This window comes from Urocitellus parryii, chromosome 7 (genome assembly GCF_045843805.1).
Source record: "Urocitellus parryii isolate mUroPar1 chromosome 7, mUroPar1.hap1, whole genome shotgun sequence".
Classification (NCBI taxonomy): Eukaryota; Metazoa; Chordata; class Mammalia; order Rodentia; family Sciuridae; genus Urocitellus; species Urocitellus parryii.
The window spans coordinates 61,632,310-61,648,543 of record NC_135537.1 but is presented as its reverse complement, the minus strand read 5'-3'; positions in this window follow the sequence as shown (position 1 = coordinate 61,648,543).

The window sequence follows — 16,234 nt, the reverse complement described above, 5'->3', positions numbered from 1 at the left end:
TCCAATGTGATTATTAAAATGACTGTAGCTGAGAGCTCTAATTTTCCTGTCTTGAAACTGTATAAGAACTCATGTGATTAAGTTCACAGTTTATTGTTTGTCTGTTTAGTATTTTAGAAATATACCAGCACTACTAATTAACTAATGTCTTTTATTGATTATATTATGATAAAGTAAAAATTTCTCTTGCATTAAGTCTAAACTGAGAAGGTAATTACCGGGATGAGAATAAGCAGCTTTTGACTTCGACAGGCGGTTTGTACAGGGAAGTGCGATGTTGTTTACAGCTTCTCCAGAGCAGGTGTGCAACCAGGGTAGAGAGAGTGTTGAAATTTAATACCAAATACAGTAAAAACAAATGTAAATAAAAGAAAATACATCATCAATAAAAACTCTTACCATGCGTGACCGTATTCTCTTTGGTGATCCATCAGTCTCTAAAAGACAGGCCCAAATGAGAAATCCCAAATAAATCTCAGGGCAGAAGCGAATTGGCATAGTAGGGATTAGCAGCTGCCATGGCCTCCTGTCTTCTTTCCTGAAACTCTGAAAGTGCCCTCTCACCAGTCTGAGGCCCTCCAACATTGAGTCATTGCCTGAGAAATCTGCCATCTTTAAACCCACCATCTTTAAGTCTGCCTGAAGTGCTCCATCTTTAAGTCCACTGTCTTTGAGGAAGCCAGAGGCCCAAAGCCAGTTCAGGGCACAGCAGCCATCAAGGTAGCCATAGTTTATTATTCAGAGGAACAGTAGTGGTATACACAGAATTCTCTGCTGAAGTACATCAAAGGATTTCTGAACCATAAATCAACTCATTCTAAGAAATTCAGGAATAATACTGATCAGAAAATATCTTCACCAACATGTCCCCAATCAGAATTATAGCTAAGCACAAAAATTTGATAAAATAACATGACAGTGAGTAGGAGTAAGTTGAATCTCTAACATGATTAAGAAAGGCTGGGGTTGTGGCTCGGCCATAGAGCACTCGCCTAGCACTTTTGAGGTCCTGGGTTCGAACTTCAACCCCACATAAAAATAAATAAATAAAATAAAGGTATTGTGTCCCGCTACAACTAAAATATATATATGTATTTTTTTAAATCAAGAAAGAACAGTCTAAAAATCCCATCTAAATGGTAATGAGCTGACAAAAAAAATGAGTCAAATAATGACTTCCAGTTGAACAAGTTCACATATATAACTAAGGATAAAGTTGTTCTCTGTAATTATTTTTATTGGTTGTCTAAAATGCAAAGAGCACCCTCTTCGTGGGACATGAGCTGTCCATAGAAAGCCGTGTTTAACAAAAGTAGAGTATCCTTTCTCAGATTTCATTGCTAAGAAACTTTTAAAAATTTAGGAGGGCAGAATTTAGAATTAGCACATCAGTAGCCAATCGCCATTTTCCGCGGGCCTGTTGCACTTTGCAAAAGATTGCCTCACTCATTGAAAGGTCACTAGATTGATCCATATGAAAATGCCAGTGTTTGAGCCTTTATCTACATCAATGGTAATCTCTTATGGTTTCACCAGATGTTTTGGGGAACTAGGGACAACAGAGTTTTTAGCTACAACTTAAGATATAATTTCGAATGGAATTAGAAGTACTTTACAAAGTCCTAAGTGAAAGACTCAAAGTAATTGGTCATGCTTATTTATAAGTTACTCCATTTAGAATTCATCCTAGATGACTATGTCATATTAAACAAAGAATATTTTAAATTTCAGATTCAGTCCCGGTAACCATCATTATTTCTTTATTATATGAGATTGTTTATGTGGAAATTTGTAATAAATAGGTTACCTGATGGAACATGAAAATGTTTGTTAGACATGGATGGTCTCATATTTATTTGTTTAATGGGGATTTGACCTGCATTTTCTTATTCTACTCATGATTCTCATTTTAAAGTAAAGATAGAAACAGAAAATTCATCTCAGTGGCTGATGATTAAACACTGAAATAGTGGCAAGTTAAGGTAAAAGATTGATTCACGAGTTTAACCCCTAAATACACATTACTCTGAGTCATTTCCAGTTAATGCCTCGTGTGAGACACCCCACAGTACTAATCTCTTTTTGACTACTTGAAATTGAATAATTTCTTTGGCTCCTAAAAAACTTGGAATATCATAGTACATAGTAGGTACCAAAGAAATGTGATCATAATCAATGCAAACTCACAAATTTTCCTCCATGGGAATTCCATGTTTTCTTGATGATTTACAAGCTTTTAAATAAAAAGGGAATTACATACGTGCCTACAGACAAGCATTAGAGGGTGAAGAAGATGGAAATATTTTTCTAAGAAACCTAAGTTTACAAAAAGATTGAAAGAATTTCAAAATGAGTTCTACCATATTATTTTGGCCCACGAAATTGAACAAGAGTTTTTTCTAGTTGTGACAAAAGTAAAAGATTTAATACACACTCATCCCATCAAGAGTGTAAGAAGCAAGGGAGAAAGAAGGTGCTAGACATGTAGGAGTTTTGAACACGAGAAATTTCAGGAGACTAGTTTTATGGAATGCTAAATTAAAACACTGATGAACAGGACACTATGTTTTTTTGTTTTTTGTTTTCTAACAACTGAGTGTGAGTATGACTTGGTGAAGCAAGGAGCAGACTCTTATTTTCCTTGGGGTCTTTCTAAACAACCCCAGGATCACATGAAGTGGTTCTCTTTGTCAAGATGCTCAAAGGAGATTTCCATACTTTCATTTGGCCCCATTTGTCAGTATGGGAAAAACTTTCCTAACAAAAAAGTCTTCACATCCTTGGACAAGACTATTACTTAGAGAAAGGGAATGTGGAATCCTCCAAATCTCATCAACCATAAAGGAGCAAGACTAGAAACTGCAGGAGGAGGAAACTATAGAGCTGAGTCATATAGAACTGAATTGGATGCTCTTGGCAGTCTAGTATGTACCAAGAGATTCGACTCTGCCTTCTCATCTCATATTTAGCCAAACATCTTGTCATTTTGTATCCAGCACCAGACTGCACCACAGTAGATTCCGAAGAAGCAAAGTCCTTGGTACCGGATGGGAGACAACTGAGAGCATCTCTGTGTAATATTGGAACTCCATCAGAACTGTGGCTAATTAAAGAAGACCACCCGCACGAATCATTTCACATTTTATTAACTTCCTGTGCTAGCAAAGACATTTGAAAGTGAAATTTCATTCACACTGACATAAGTCCAGAAGAAAATGATATGCAGTGACCAAAAAGTAAGGTAGAAAGACAATGGTAGAGAGAAAATGAAAATACCATTCAAAAGAGACTATGAACCAAACTACAGTAATTTTTTTTTAAGTCTGGAGCGTCCCTGTTTGACAATTGTGTGTTTACAATAAGCCCAAACATAATTGCTCTGATGGGCTGTCAGGGAAAAGATTAATTTGGCAAAGATTAGTATTGACTTGCTGTTTATTAAGGCTTTTAAACAGCTGTATCTGGCAGCATTCCTGTAAGTGGCTGTCATATCTGAAAATCAGCCTCACACCCTGGTGCTCGCCAGCTGTTACTAAACAATCTTCTACCACTTTGAATGTCTTTCTCCAGGCCAAACAGCAAGAGCAAACTATTGCCAAATGAGCCTTTTTCTCCTCCTGTCACTTTTTTTTTTCTTTTGGTGGGGGTGGGGAGCTTCTCAATGCTGAAATGTCAGCTCATAGCTGATGGCTTAGCTGATAAGAGGTACCGGAAGCCAGTGGGTGGTTTGGGTGCAAGGTTAATACATTCCCCACACGGCAGCACTGTTAGTCACCTCACACAGACAGAAAAACCACAGCTTGCAAGTGTTATAGGCAAAAGGTTTTAAAGACAGTTAGAAGGTGGTGGTCCAATGTTTAGAGTCTATGGAATTCCAAAACAAATGTCTTACTTCCCCAGGCCTGGCACCATCCCCTGTCTGCCACATCACTAAAAAGAGACCCCACACTAGGAAGTTGAGGCAAAGTTCAGGAGTGGTCTTTAGTCTTCAGCATGGGAGCTGGGGCTTCCCCCTGGAACTAGTCTGAAAGAGAGCTAGTCACTTGGTAAAACATTCACCTTGCTCTTATTCAGTGGAAATCTGTAGAAGAAAACAAGTTTGACTATTTGGAAGTCTATAAAAGAAAGGGTAGATGGAGTTTTGTACTGGAGTAAGAGCCAGTGGTTTCAAATCCAAGTGCTGTCATAAAGGCAACGGAAAGAATAACATTCCAACATAGTTAAACATCAGACTACAAAGGACTCAGTGTTGTGGTGCAAGTCACATCAGTCTTTCCAATACACTGATGGTAGGGGTTAATCTCAACCTTTTCATATTACATCAGGCTAGAATAAGCTGTGAAAGCAGATGCAGAAGCACACTGTCATGACTTGCCATTACATTCTGGGATGTGTGAGGAGGATGTATTGTTGGGCTAGAGCTAGGAGCTAAGCTTTCTAGAAGGACATTTCAAGCAGGTGCTTGCCAAAATTTAACGCTCTATAATTCTGCCTTGAAATTTTTGCTTTTTCTTCACTTGGATACCTGACATTTGGATTAGGATCAAATCCACCCAGATTCCATGGTATAGACAAATGGACCATATTGCTTGGCTCTTGGTATGTGCCTATCTGCCATGAACACCCAAGAGCTCTGTCTCCCTAGTCCTTTTCACATATCATTTGTACGCACGCAGGGGGATAGTAATCGTGTGAGAAATAATACTAACTCAGCACTTAACAATTAGAGAAATGAGGTGGCTAGGCACAAAAGCAAGATGTGACGTTGGTCTAACATCAAAAGTCATAAGCCTAAAGTCCAAGATACAGACAAAGGAAAGTCAAAGTGCAAAATTCACATCAAAGTAAGTGTAGGATCATAAGTCACAGTGTGCTAAGTTCCAAAATAGTATGTTTATGGGCACTATGGTCATTTTCTAGGAAAAGAGCCATTTTTACAGAGGCCTGGCCACTCTGAAAAATTAGGTCAAGTGTTGAATTGTGCAGAAAAGAACCCTCACACTTAAATCCAAAGGTACTTTGAAACTTAGACCAATGCAAGAGTTCCATTGTTGGACTGAACACATCCTGTTGCTAATTGAATTAAGAAATATAGCATCGACCCTGTATTCTAAAAAGAAATAAAAATACTGCTTTTAATAATAGTCAAAGAAAGACCAGTGTAGGGGCAGGGGAAATCACTCACATGTATTATTAGCATGCTTTCCAGGACAGCATTTAACAAAGATTTTCTTCATAGCTTCTTTATATATTTGGTTGTCTCCCAATGACCTGTAATTCTTGGATTATTCAGATAAGGAGGTGAAGGGATTTTCTATTTTCAAGAGTGGGTCAGATAAAGCCAATGAACCCAGAGGGGGTCCCACTCTGGTTACACAAAACGCAAGGTAGTTATCCCCATTGCTTGTGGTCTATTATACCGTAAACACAACAGTCTTGGTGTAATGCTCAAACATGGAGAAATAGCCCCCAAATAAAAGTAGCCTATACTGCTAGATTTATCTTTTCAAGGACTATCCAATTTCCCCAGCATAAGGAAAATTCTCAAATTCAGCTCTATATAAATTATAACCAATTTTGTAATTTTGTGGCATAGTCGCTTTTTTTTTGTTTTGTTTTGTTTTTAATCAAGTAGCTCCACAAAAACCTAAATCTGGCCTTGGTAAGAGTTTCATACAGGAAGAAAGAAAGAATGGCATATCTAAGTGAAACTTGCAATTTCTGTGTAATATTACAAAATACACATACCTACAAAGCTGTTCTAGCTGTTGAGCTGGGTCGTTTTTGACACCTGGTTTCATGATGTGGTTTGAGCAGACCAACATAATAGAAGAGACAACCTTTTACAGCACTAAGTCCATGGGGGTTGTTTTAGATTAGCTTTTATTTTCTTTCACTTTATTTTCTTTCCCCTTTCCCTCTCTCTCCCTCTCTCTCCCTCCCTCCCTTCTTCCTTTCTTTTCTTCTTTCCTAACAAGAGAGGAAATCTGCCATTTTATATGACCTATCAGTTTCCTGAAATAACTCTGGTCTTGCATTCTCAGAACATTCACCTTCAAGGCATCCATAATTGGAGGAATAGGATTTCCTGCAGCTCCAGTTGGCCTCCAGCCTTCCCTTTGCTGATCATTTTGTTAATTCCCAGATAAATGGAGAGAGAGCCCATTTGCCCATTTTTCTCTCCTCTCCCTCCCCTTTCTAATGTGGAGCGATCAGAAGTCTCCAAGGACTTTTCTATATGACTTCCCATTTCACACCACAGATGGTTTAGATAAAAACTATTAGTTTCATTTATTCAAACAGCTTCATTTCACCAAAATGTGCCTATTTTTAGCTTTTTGCCTAAAGGTTTGTTTTCACATTTTTTCGGATGTAAAGGAGTTTTTCTGATGTCTCAGACTTTAATCATTCCCGCCACCCAACAAGCTTTTGGATGACAGTGGAGCTGATGAGTCTTCTAAGAGGGAATAAACTTAAAAAAAAATAAAAAATAACATCAGAATTGCCGAGAAATTTGATTCATGTATATTTTCATACAACATTGGAATGTTTGCATTTTTCCATGAGGTTAGTTTTGATCATTTCAATTTCTGCATAAGCACCGTCTATGCTCTGTCAAACATAATGATGCCAGCTCTTTATCTTGGTTTTTTCTTGAAGTCATAACTTTAGAGACCATTTCCATTTGGACAACATACCAAAAAAAAAAAAAAAGAGAGAGAGAGAGAGAGAGAGAGAGAGAGAGAGAAACTGCAAATAAACAAGTCAAAACTTTACCCACTTCTGGTGGTTGTACAGAGATGGTGTAAACTGCTTATTCAATGTTACCTTTGTCTTAGTTTCTGTGGTAGCAGAAAAAGAAAAAGAAATCTTCTAGGTTACTTAAAGACTAAAATTGCAGGTGGAAATACATAATAATCAACTCTAGTCTGTTACACAGTGAAAACGATATAGTGGTGTGAAAATGTTACTGGTTTCTTAAAACTATCCAACTTGATTTCCAATTCCGTTCCCTCTTCCTTCATCTCCTTTACCTCTATAGGAATATTTCTGATTTGATTTTCCACAGAGGAATCATGTGTACTAGTAGGCTAGGTACTGAAGGAGACAAAAACACTCACAACACACTCTCCCATTATTTCCCCTTCAGTTACTTAATACTGAAAGATTTTCTGATTAAAGCTCTTAAATGGTTTATCTTACACAACAGGAACTCAAGGTGGGTAGGCTAGAACTGCATCGGGCTGGATGTCACCATTTTCCTTGTGATCCTCAACATGTAGGTGCTCAAATTCATCCTTCTGGTTTCCTCTAATATTCTTGGAAACGAGAAAGAGCAAAAAGGGAAAATGAGAAGGAGCAGTGCCTGTCAAGAAACCATAAACATTTCCAGAAATCCCCAAAAGACTTCTTCTTCTGTGTCACTGACCTCAAGCAGTCATCCTGCACTGCTCATTGCCCTCTTAATAAACCCAGTGTTCTATTGGCCAGGGAGACAGGGAGAACCAACATTTGCAATAAGATCAGCAGCGTTCACCACACCAACTTCCATGCACTCAACGGGAGCCTCTTCTACTGCACCCTTACTGACATTGATTTTTTTTTTTAAAACCACGCATTGGACTCAGGGGCACTTAACCACTTCCCCACTTCCCCAGCCTTTTTTAATTTTTTATTTTGAGACACGGTCTCACTAAGTTGCTTAGCGCCTTGCTAAGTTGCTGAGGCTGGCTTTGAATTTGTGATCCTCCTGCTCATCCTCCCAAGCTGCTAGGATTACAGGCATGCAGCACCATGCCTGGCTTTGACACTGATCTTGAAAAATATCCATAGTGATCCCTGATTGCTGGTTTCATAAGACTTAAATTTTCGATTCATTTTCCTTGAGTTCTCTGCTGTGTTTGACAATATTGAAACTCTCTCCTAAATCTATCCCTTCAGTCTGACCTCTCCAAAATACTAAACCATAGTTCCACTGACCATGGATGGGCAACTCTATTCCATGCCTCAGAGGCATTAAGAGTTGCCCCAAAGAAACTCATGACCTTCCAATTAAGACTCAATCCTCCTAAACCCCTTCTCTTGGAAAACAGTATCCTGACTTACCTAGTCTCCCAAACCACATTTCTTCATATCCTTAACGCATCTTCCTTTCACCCCTCAGAAAGGAGAACAACATTTTGACAATGTTAAATCCTGATTAGTATTCAAATTTCCTAAATTACTAGCCATCCATTCCTCTCCAGAAGCTTAGTTCTATCTTCCTGTAGTCTCCCCTTGGAACAACACAACAGTGACTTAAGTGGATTCCAAGTTTACAGACAGCCATTAGTTGTTTTTTTTTTTTTTTTATAACCCATACTTAATATTACAATGGCTTCATTGTTAAACTCCTGTGGCTCCTGCCTTGCTTATAGACTAAAATTCCAACAGCTGAGCCCAATGTAGGCAGCCATGCAAAATCTGGCACCAATCTACTTTACTTGCTACTGTTTCTCAATTTTCCTTCTCCAGATTCTAAAATTTGGCAACCAAATTCCTTGCCAATACCAAACACACTAGACTATTAGGCTCTGCATCTTGCAATTACTCTTTCCACTTCCTTCTCTTTTTCTAAGGACTTCTCTCCTTCTAAACAAATTGAACTTTCCATTTTCAAAATTTCGAAAGTGCTCTGCTCCACTCTTAGAAGAACGTTTTAAAACACATTGTGAGTATTTGCATCTTTGTTTATTTTCCTGACTAGATTGAGAGTTCTTTGATCACGTTTAGCTTTGTGAACATTTCACTACCTATAAGTGCAGTGCCAGGTAAAAATGTGTGTAATATATAAGTGTTAAATGAATGAATAGTGTATTTTATTCTTTCAAATGAAATCTCACAAGCACATGATGATCCTCCAGACCAAGAGTTATAGGAAATTATCATCCTATGAAGTTGTTGCCTAAAAATAATGGAGATAGCAGACTTATAATCACAACTGCCTAAAGGAACTAGGTCCTATTAAAAAAAAAGTTTTGGTTTTATTGTTTGCTTGCTTTTTGTTCTACAGAATACCATGATAAAATTGCATGTGCAAAGATGAACCAGGAACTGAGTTTAAGGGCTAGAAAAACCTGAGTTGTGCAACCAAAACATAATTTTTAAAAAGTGCTGCTAATTTGGGGTGGCAGAAGGTACTTTACACAGAAAGGAGTAAGGGAGCTAAATGAAAAAGGGATTTAGTGGGTATAGAAAGTAACATGAATCTAGGGCTCTAGGAGAAAGATGTAAAGGAGCCATTAGTGGTTTTTTTCGGTCTGTTTCTTATAGACACTATCACAATGTGTTTGAGGAAAAATAAAAAGAATGAACATTTTAGCATAGTATGTAATAGCTATGACTAAAAACAAACTAAATGTTCATTACCAAAAAAATGAATAATTGTGTGGAATATTAATCAGCAATAAAAGAGAATAAAATCATGGCATTTGCAGGTATATGGATGGAGTTAGAGAAGATAATGCTAAGTGAAATTAGCCAATCCCAAATAATCGAATGCCAAATGTTTTTTTTTTTTTTTTTGTTATAAGGAAGCTGATTCATAGTAGGATAGGGATAGGGAGCATGGGAGGAATAGACAAACTCTAGATCAGGTAGAGAGGTTGGGAGGGAAGCGAGGGGGCATGGGTTTAGAAATGATGGTGGAATGTGATGGACATTATTATCCAAAGTACATGTATGAAGACACAAATTGGTGTGAATATACTTTGTATACAACCAGAGATATGAAAAATTGTGCTTTACATGTGTAATAAGAATTGTAATGCATTCCGGTGTCATGTATAAATAAAAAAGTAAAAAATATAATTAAGAAAATGAATATATTGTGAAATATTCATGCAATAGAATACTATATTGCTGTTAAGAAATGACAGAGATACATGCAAAAATGTTGACCAAAAGTAACTTAAAGAATGTTATTTACAGCTTATATCAATTAATCAAAGTCAAAAAACATGTAATACATTATAGAATACTGATTATGGCTACATATATGTGTAAAACAAATATAAAATCAGATATGTGGATAATAAGGGCTAAATTTCTGAGAGCAGCTTTCTCTATAGGGGAGGGAGAGAAAAAACATCAGAGAGTTTTGCACAGGAACATCAGTTATACCTATAATGTTTTGTTTCTTTAAAAAGATGCTTCCAAAAAAGTATGACCTAATGTCAAGATTCAATAGGGTACATTGGTCTTCATTTGATTATTACTCATTACTGTCTGTGGGTTTAAAATATTCCAAAAGTTGAATTTTCTCAATTTTTATCCCCAGTAGTATATAACCTAAGGACATTTAAGAACAAGAATATTACATCTGAAATAATATCCATTTTGAGATTAAAACCTTATTTCTCTCCCAACTGCTACCACCACTACTATTCCCATGCAGTTTCATGAAAACCTCTTTTATACCCACAAAAATTTGTTAGTGTAAGTTCTGTACAATCATGGGAAGGAGCTAAGTTACACATCTGGGTCAGTGCAATGAGAAGGAGAAACAATTTGCATAAATTGACAAGATAATAATAATAATAAACTACCCCAATTCAGCAGATTGAAGTCCAAACACAAGGATCCCAAGAGGTATAAGGACTATTTTCTCACCTACTGTCCAAAAATTCACAAGAAGCAAGGAAAAAGCTTTGAATTTCCATTGGATATGGAAAAAAGGCCTTTATCAGCTCTCACCAGTCCTTCAGAAACAATAAGATTTCAGAAGATGTAAACATATAATTCATAAGAAGGAGCAATCTCCCAAGTCTTTGGATAAACATTTAATTATGGCTTTGATAATCAGAGATTTCTTTTTTTTTCCCCTTTTTTTCCCTTCTATTCTGAGACAATCTCATGTGTGATTATTTCTCCCTCTTACTACTGTGGCTGAGCTAAAGCAAAAAATAACAGGCAATTTTCTAGATTTTTATTTCTCTGTCTCAAGAAAAGTTATATTCTGACTTCAGGAGTCCTTGGCAGGTACTTTATAGCATCCTGAATGGGATAAAGGCTCATCTTTACAATAATACACCTGAAGGAACCCACACCAACAGGTGGGACGGCCTCTAACAACAAGTTTGGAACTTTGGACACTCCAGTTTCTTGGATATATTAACCTTTTATCTCTGAACTGACTTGTTTCAAAGCCAGAAATTTGGATAGAGATAATTTTACACAGTAATATTGAAATAGGTGATTGAAAATGCAAAGACAAATCTTTGGCACAACTGCTAAGGTTTGGATATGGTGTGTCCCACAAAGTTCATGAATGGGAATCTTGATCAACAGTAAGGTGGTGTCGGCAGGCAGTGTGGGACCCTTAGGAGTTGGGTTTATGGGTTGTTCTTGGGGGTGCTTCCTTAGTTCTCATGGGTAGAAAAGAAGAATCCCTCCATGAATCTTGCTCTGGATTCCTGTCTGGGGACATGATCATTCCCTCTCACAAGTACTATTATGGTTTGGATCTGGAATGTTCCCCGAAAGCACCAATGTTAAGTGCTGAAGCAATGTTCATAGGTGAAAAGAGTGGATCGTGTGGGCTCGGACCTCTCCCATGGATTAATCAATTTGGTGCATTCATAATTTGAAGGGACTATCAGAAGGTGACGAAAACAATAAGTAAGCTGGAGGAAGTAGGTCACTGAGGGCATGAGCTTGTTCCAATCCCTTCCCATCCTCTCTGCCCTTCCAGACTGCCTTTAAATGAACAGATTTCCTCCACCAATTAATTGCTTCCACCCCAAAGTTCTGCCTCACCTGGTGCCCAAGAGCAATGGGTCAGCCTGCCTCTGAAATTATGAGCCCAAATAAACCTTTCCTTTTTTAAGTTGTTCTTGACGGGTATTTGTGATGCCATTTTACACAAGGTCCTTCCTAGAGCTGGTGTCACACCCTTTAGCCTCCAAAACTGTGAGCTAAATGAACCCCTGTCCTTTACAAGGACTCATCCTGAAGAATTTTGTTATAGTAATGAAAATGGACTCCTACACCAACTCAGGCACCCTATAGGCATATTCACTCCATCCTGAGTCTTTCCCCAAACCCAAGGTTGGGATGCAAAATGAAGTCAATTAGGTGAAAACATCAATTCACGTGTTATCCGGTCCTATTAAGAGCTTGAAGGTTGACAGTTTGTTCTTTAAGTCCTATAAAAATCTCTCTCTTTCAAAATGGCTTCATCAAGCTGAATTCTTCCAATATACCACATCTCGGAATCACACACCCACACATGCTGGGTGACTGTGAGTATAAGAAGAGGAAAGAGAGAGGGGGAAAAAAGAAGTCCTGAATGTGCCACTGAAAACAGAAAATGACTAAAAGTGAGATGGGGAAATTGTGGTAACTGAGTTATTTTAGGTTTACTTAACCCTGAGTAATTCAGATCAGAAGTCCCCTCATGAGAGACTGTATCTATGACTCTCTATACCAGGCTCAACCTGAGACTTCTCTCTTCTTCAAATCTGCCAGGTATTTCAGGAGAAGAACAGCCACAGCTCATTAATTCCCTTCTTCTTTTCTTTCTTTTCCAATGCTTTTACTTCTTCTGCCAGTTATTTATTTAATTGGGAATTCTATCTGATGCAGCTATAACTGTGCAGGAAAACATTTGTTGAAAACCAAAATGATACCAATTGTTTTTATAGAAGAGTGGTAATTGCTCTTCATTTCTGAACCACAGCCAGGAGAGTTACCGGCTGGTATGTCGGGAAGACTTTCCTGGCCTTTGGATTTGGGTTTTGGTATATTTGTTAGGTTTTCACTTGGAGCTTTCTAGTTCTCTAATTCAGCTGCGTATGTTAATAAAAATGAAAGCTCAAAAGACACTTTGTTGTTTTCCCATATAGATCTCAGTTTTCCTGTCTCTCTCTCTGTCTCCCTCTTCCTCCTTCTCCTGTCTTCCTTCCTCTCCCTCTTCCCTCCTTTTCTCTTCTCCACCCACCTCATACCCAGTAAGTTTAAAAAAAGTCACTTTGAAAAATGACTCTTTCCTGCTTCAATCATAAGACGAAGCAGCTAGTGGGTAGCATGATTTAAGATTGTTTTTAGAAATCAATGGTGTTTTAACGTTACCAAAATTATTCCAAACTAAATAATAACCAGAAAACTACTTTGTTTATACCATTAACAGAGAATGAGGGCAATGCCATTTTTAAGAAAAACGAAATCAGTGCTTACTGTGAAGGTGAGCCTGATGTCTCCAAAGTGATGTCTGAGGGAGGGTGTTCTAATTGCCACTCTGAATAGACTTCTGAAAGTTGAGCCACTCAAATAATTGCTTTGAAGTATGTCATATTAAATTAACATGATAATTTTTTCCCCAAAACATGCTCCATCATTGCTTTTATAACTATCTAACCAAAAGGGGTTGAAAGCCCTTGTGCTCACTTGGGATCAGAGGTGATTTTTGAGATGGTGATGATTTGACTGTTGTGATCTGTCTTCCTGGGCAGCTGGTACAGGATGCAGCTGATGCTAATGCATTTCTCACTGTTCACACACTCTCCAAATGCCAACTTCACACCTAATGCCACCATCAGGAGGTGCCAACAAACCCACACCAGAAGAGCAATATGAGTTCTTCTTATGAAGAGCTAAATTCACACTTTCACATCCTAAGAAAAGAACAGTCTCATTGGGCACAGGGTTGAAGATGATGTTCAGAATCTAAACTTCTAATCCACTCACTAGAAAGTGTAACTCTGTTATAAAATCCCAGCAGGCCCAAGAGCTCTGAGTCTAAAAAAAAAAAAAAAAAATTCAAAAAGTATCCCTTAACCTAATAAAACCTTACTTTTCTGTCTTACATCAGTGTTCCTTTGGGGCCAGATTTTTTAAATAATATGTTTGAGAAAAAAATCCTGGCAAAAATGTACCTTGGTAAAAAAAAAAAATGTAATCAATTCTGGTTTCTCCAAGCCAATGTGTGGAGGAAACTGGATGGCAGTGGGCAGACCTGTGGGCAGAGGCTATGACACTGCTTGGTGAGGAAGGGTCTGTGCTAGATGACATAGGAAAGCTCTGACTTTCTAAGACCATTTTTAAGACATTAGAGAAATCCACAAGATGGTTTATTTTGGCTCATGATCTAAAGGCTCTAGTCCACGATCAAGAGTTCCCATTGTGTAGGACCTGTCGAGGCAGCACTTCAAGGCCAAGTGTGTGGCAAAGCAAATAGGATCACGTTGTAAGCCAGAAAGTTAAGAGGAATGAGGAAGGGGGCCAGGCTCCCCCAATCCTCTTAGATGGCAAACCTCCATGACCTAAGAACCTCCCATTAGGTCCTGCATCCTAAAGTTTCCATGACTTCCCAATAGTGCCACCCTATTTAACCCATGGACCTTTAGGGGACACTTATCCTAAGGATAGAAATAGGAAACACTGAATCTCAGGAGAAACAGAAAGTGCTAAGCCACATAAATGTGCATTGGGTCCCTCTGCATGACACCCTGATGGCTTCCTTCAGCACTAAGACATTCATTCCCCAGCCATTCCAAGTGCTAGCTACCAGCCCCTCAGCCACGATCCCCTCTGGGAATTCTCCTAACCCAAGAAAGCTACCTTGCCCAAAGGTCATGCCCACTCCTCAGGGACAGCCCACACCCAGCACTGAACACACATGGTTAGAATAAGGCCCATCCTCCTTGCTTCTGCTGGGCCACAGCCCAAGTTCTCCTGATGCAACCCCTGTGGTTACTGCATGAGATTGTCCTTGGTTTTGTTTTGTTTTTTTGTTTTTGAGATCATCCTTCTGTCCTTTCCTCTACCCTCATCTCCATCAGCGACCATCCCTGGAGTACTATCTAATAATATTCTTACACACATATGTCCATTCCAGAGTGTTTTCTAGGTAACCTAAGAAAAGTACTGCTACTCTTCTTGGTTTTTTGGAAGATAAAGGAAGTACTAATAAGAAATATACACATATGTTATTTTAATAAAAACTTTTTGAAAAATACATTTTATATGCATAAAATTGCCTAGTTTCCAAATAATTCACACGGCATTAATCATTTACAGGGAAAAACACATCAAAAAAATCTATATAGTTATTATCTTCCACCTGCTTATTTGGGGAACCAACCTAGACTCAGATGGTTCCAGGGTAGCAAGGTCCCTCTGTGGGGTCTGACAGAAGCACAAGACAAAATCCCTCGGATTTTGGTGATGCAAACATCAAATGATTAGTTCTGTGTTCCTGGACCCTAATTCTCAATGTATTTCTCTGCTGGAGAGTTTCTCCTAGCCCAGTTCTTGTCCATGTACTGCCAGGAAGGGAATTCCCCTCATATTTGACCTCTCATCTTTCTGTACAGATTGGTATAAAGAATCTTACTTGAGGATTTCCCTCAGGCTGCTCATTGGACAAAAGTTTAACAGTTTGACAATAAGAATCTCTAAAGCCGATTAGTCAGAAAGGTGGTCCTCCAGACAAGTTAAAAAAAAAAAAATAACCTTTAAGATGTGGTTTCTTATCATCTACGAAGTCCCGTGAGCTCAAGGGCAGAAAGATACTGTAGAATAATAGATACTGAGTCACCTTTTGAAATTACTATATGCACATAAATCCTTCCTTTTAAATTATGAACCATAGTACATTAGTGGCGAAATTGAAACTAGGTGAATGAAATTCAAGGAACCAGAAATTATTACTTAGAATTTGCTACACAGGATCCTGTCTATGGTGAATATCTAAAGGGAATATGAAAATGAGCTAAATAGGTGTGACATTTGCATGGACCCCCATGATCTTGCCTCTGTAGATATAAAATCCACCTCTGATACTCACAGGTCAGTTTCATCGAACCTGACAATGAGTTGTAGAACTGTGTTTCAAAGGTGACTACCAGTCCTTTTCTTTAGCTTCAGGGGGACTCAGTATTTCTAGCCTCTCTACAAGAATGGCATAGGAAATATACTCATTTTGTCCTGTAGTATTTAATGTTCATATTTGAATAATGGCAGGAATACAAACTAACCTCCAAGAGAAGCAATATGGAAAAAGAAAAATCAAAGTTCACTTGCATGCTATAACATATCCCTAAATCCACGTATTCATACACCTCATGGTCTATAATTTAGGGATATGGTCATGCCCTTGGCCCACTCATTGATTGGGTTATTTGGGGTTTTTTTTTTGTGTGTGTGTGGTTTTTTGTTTGTTTGTTTGTTTGTTTTTTTTTGGTGTTTAGCTTTT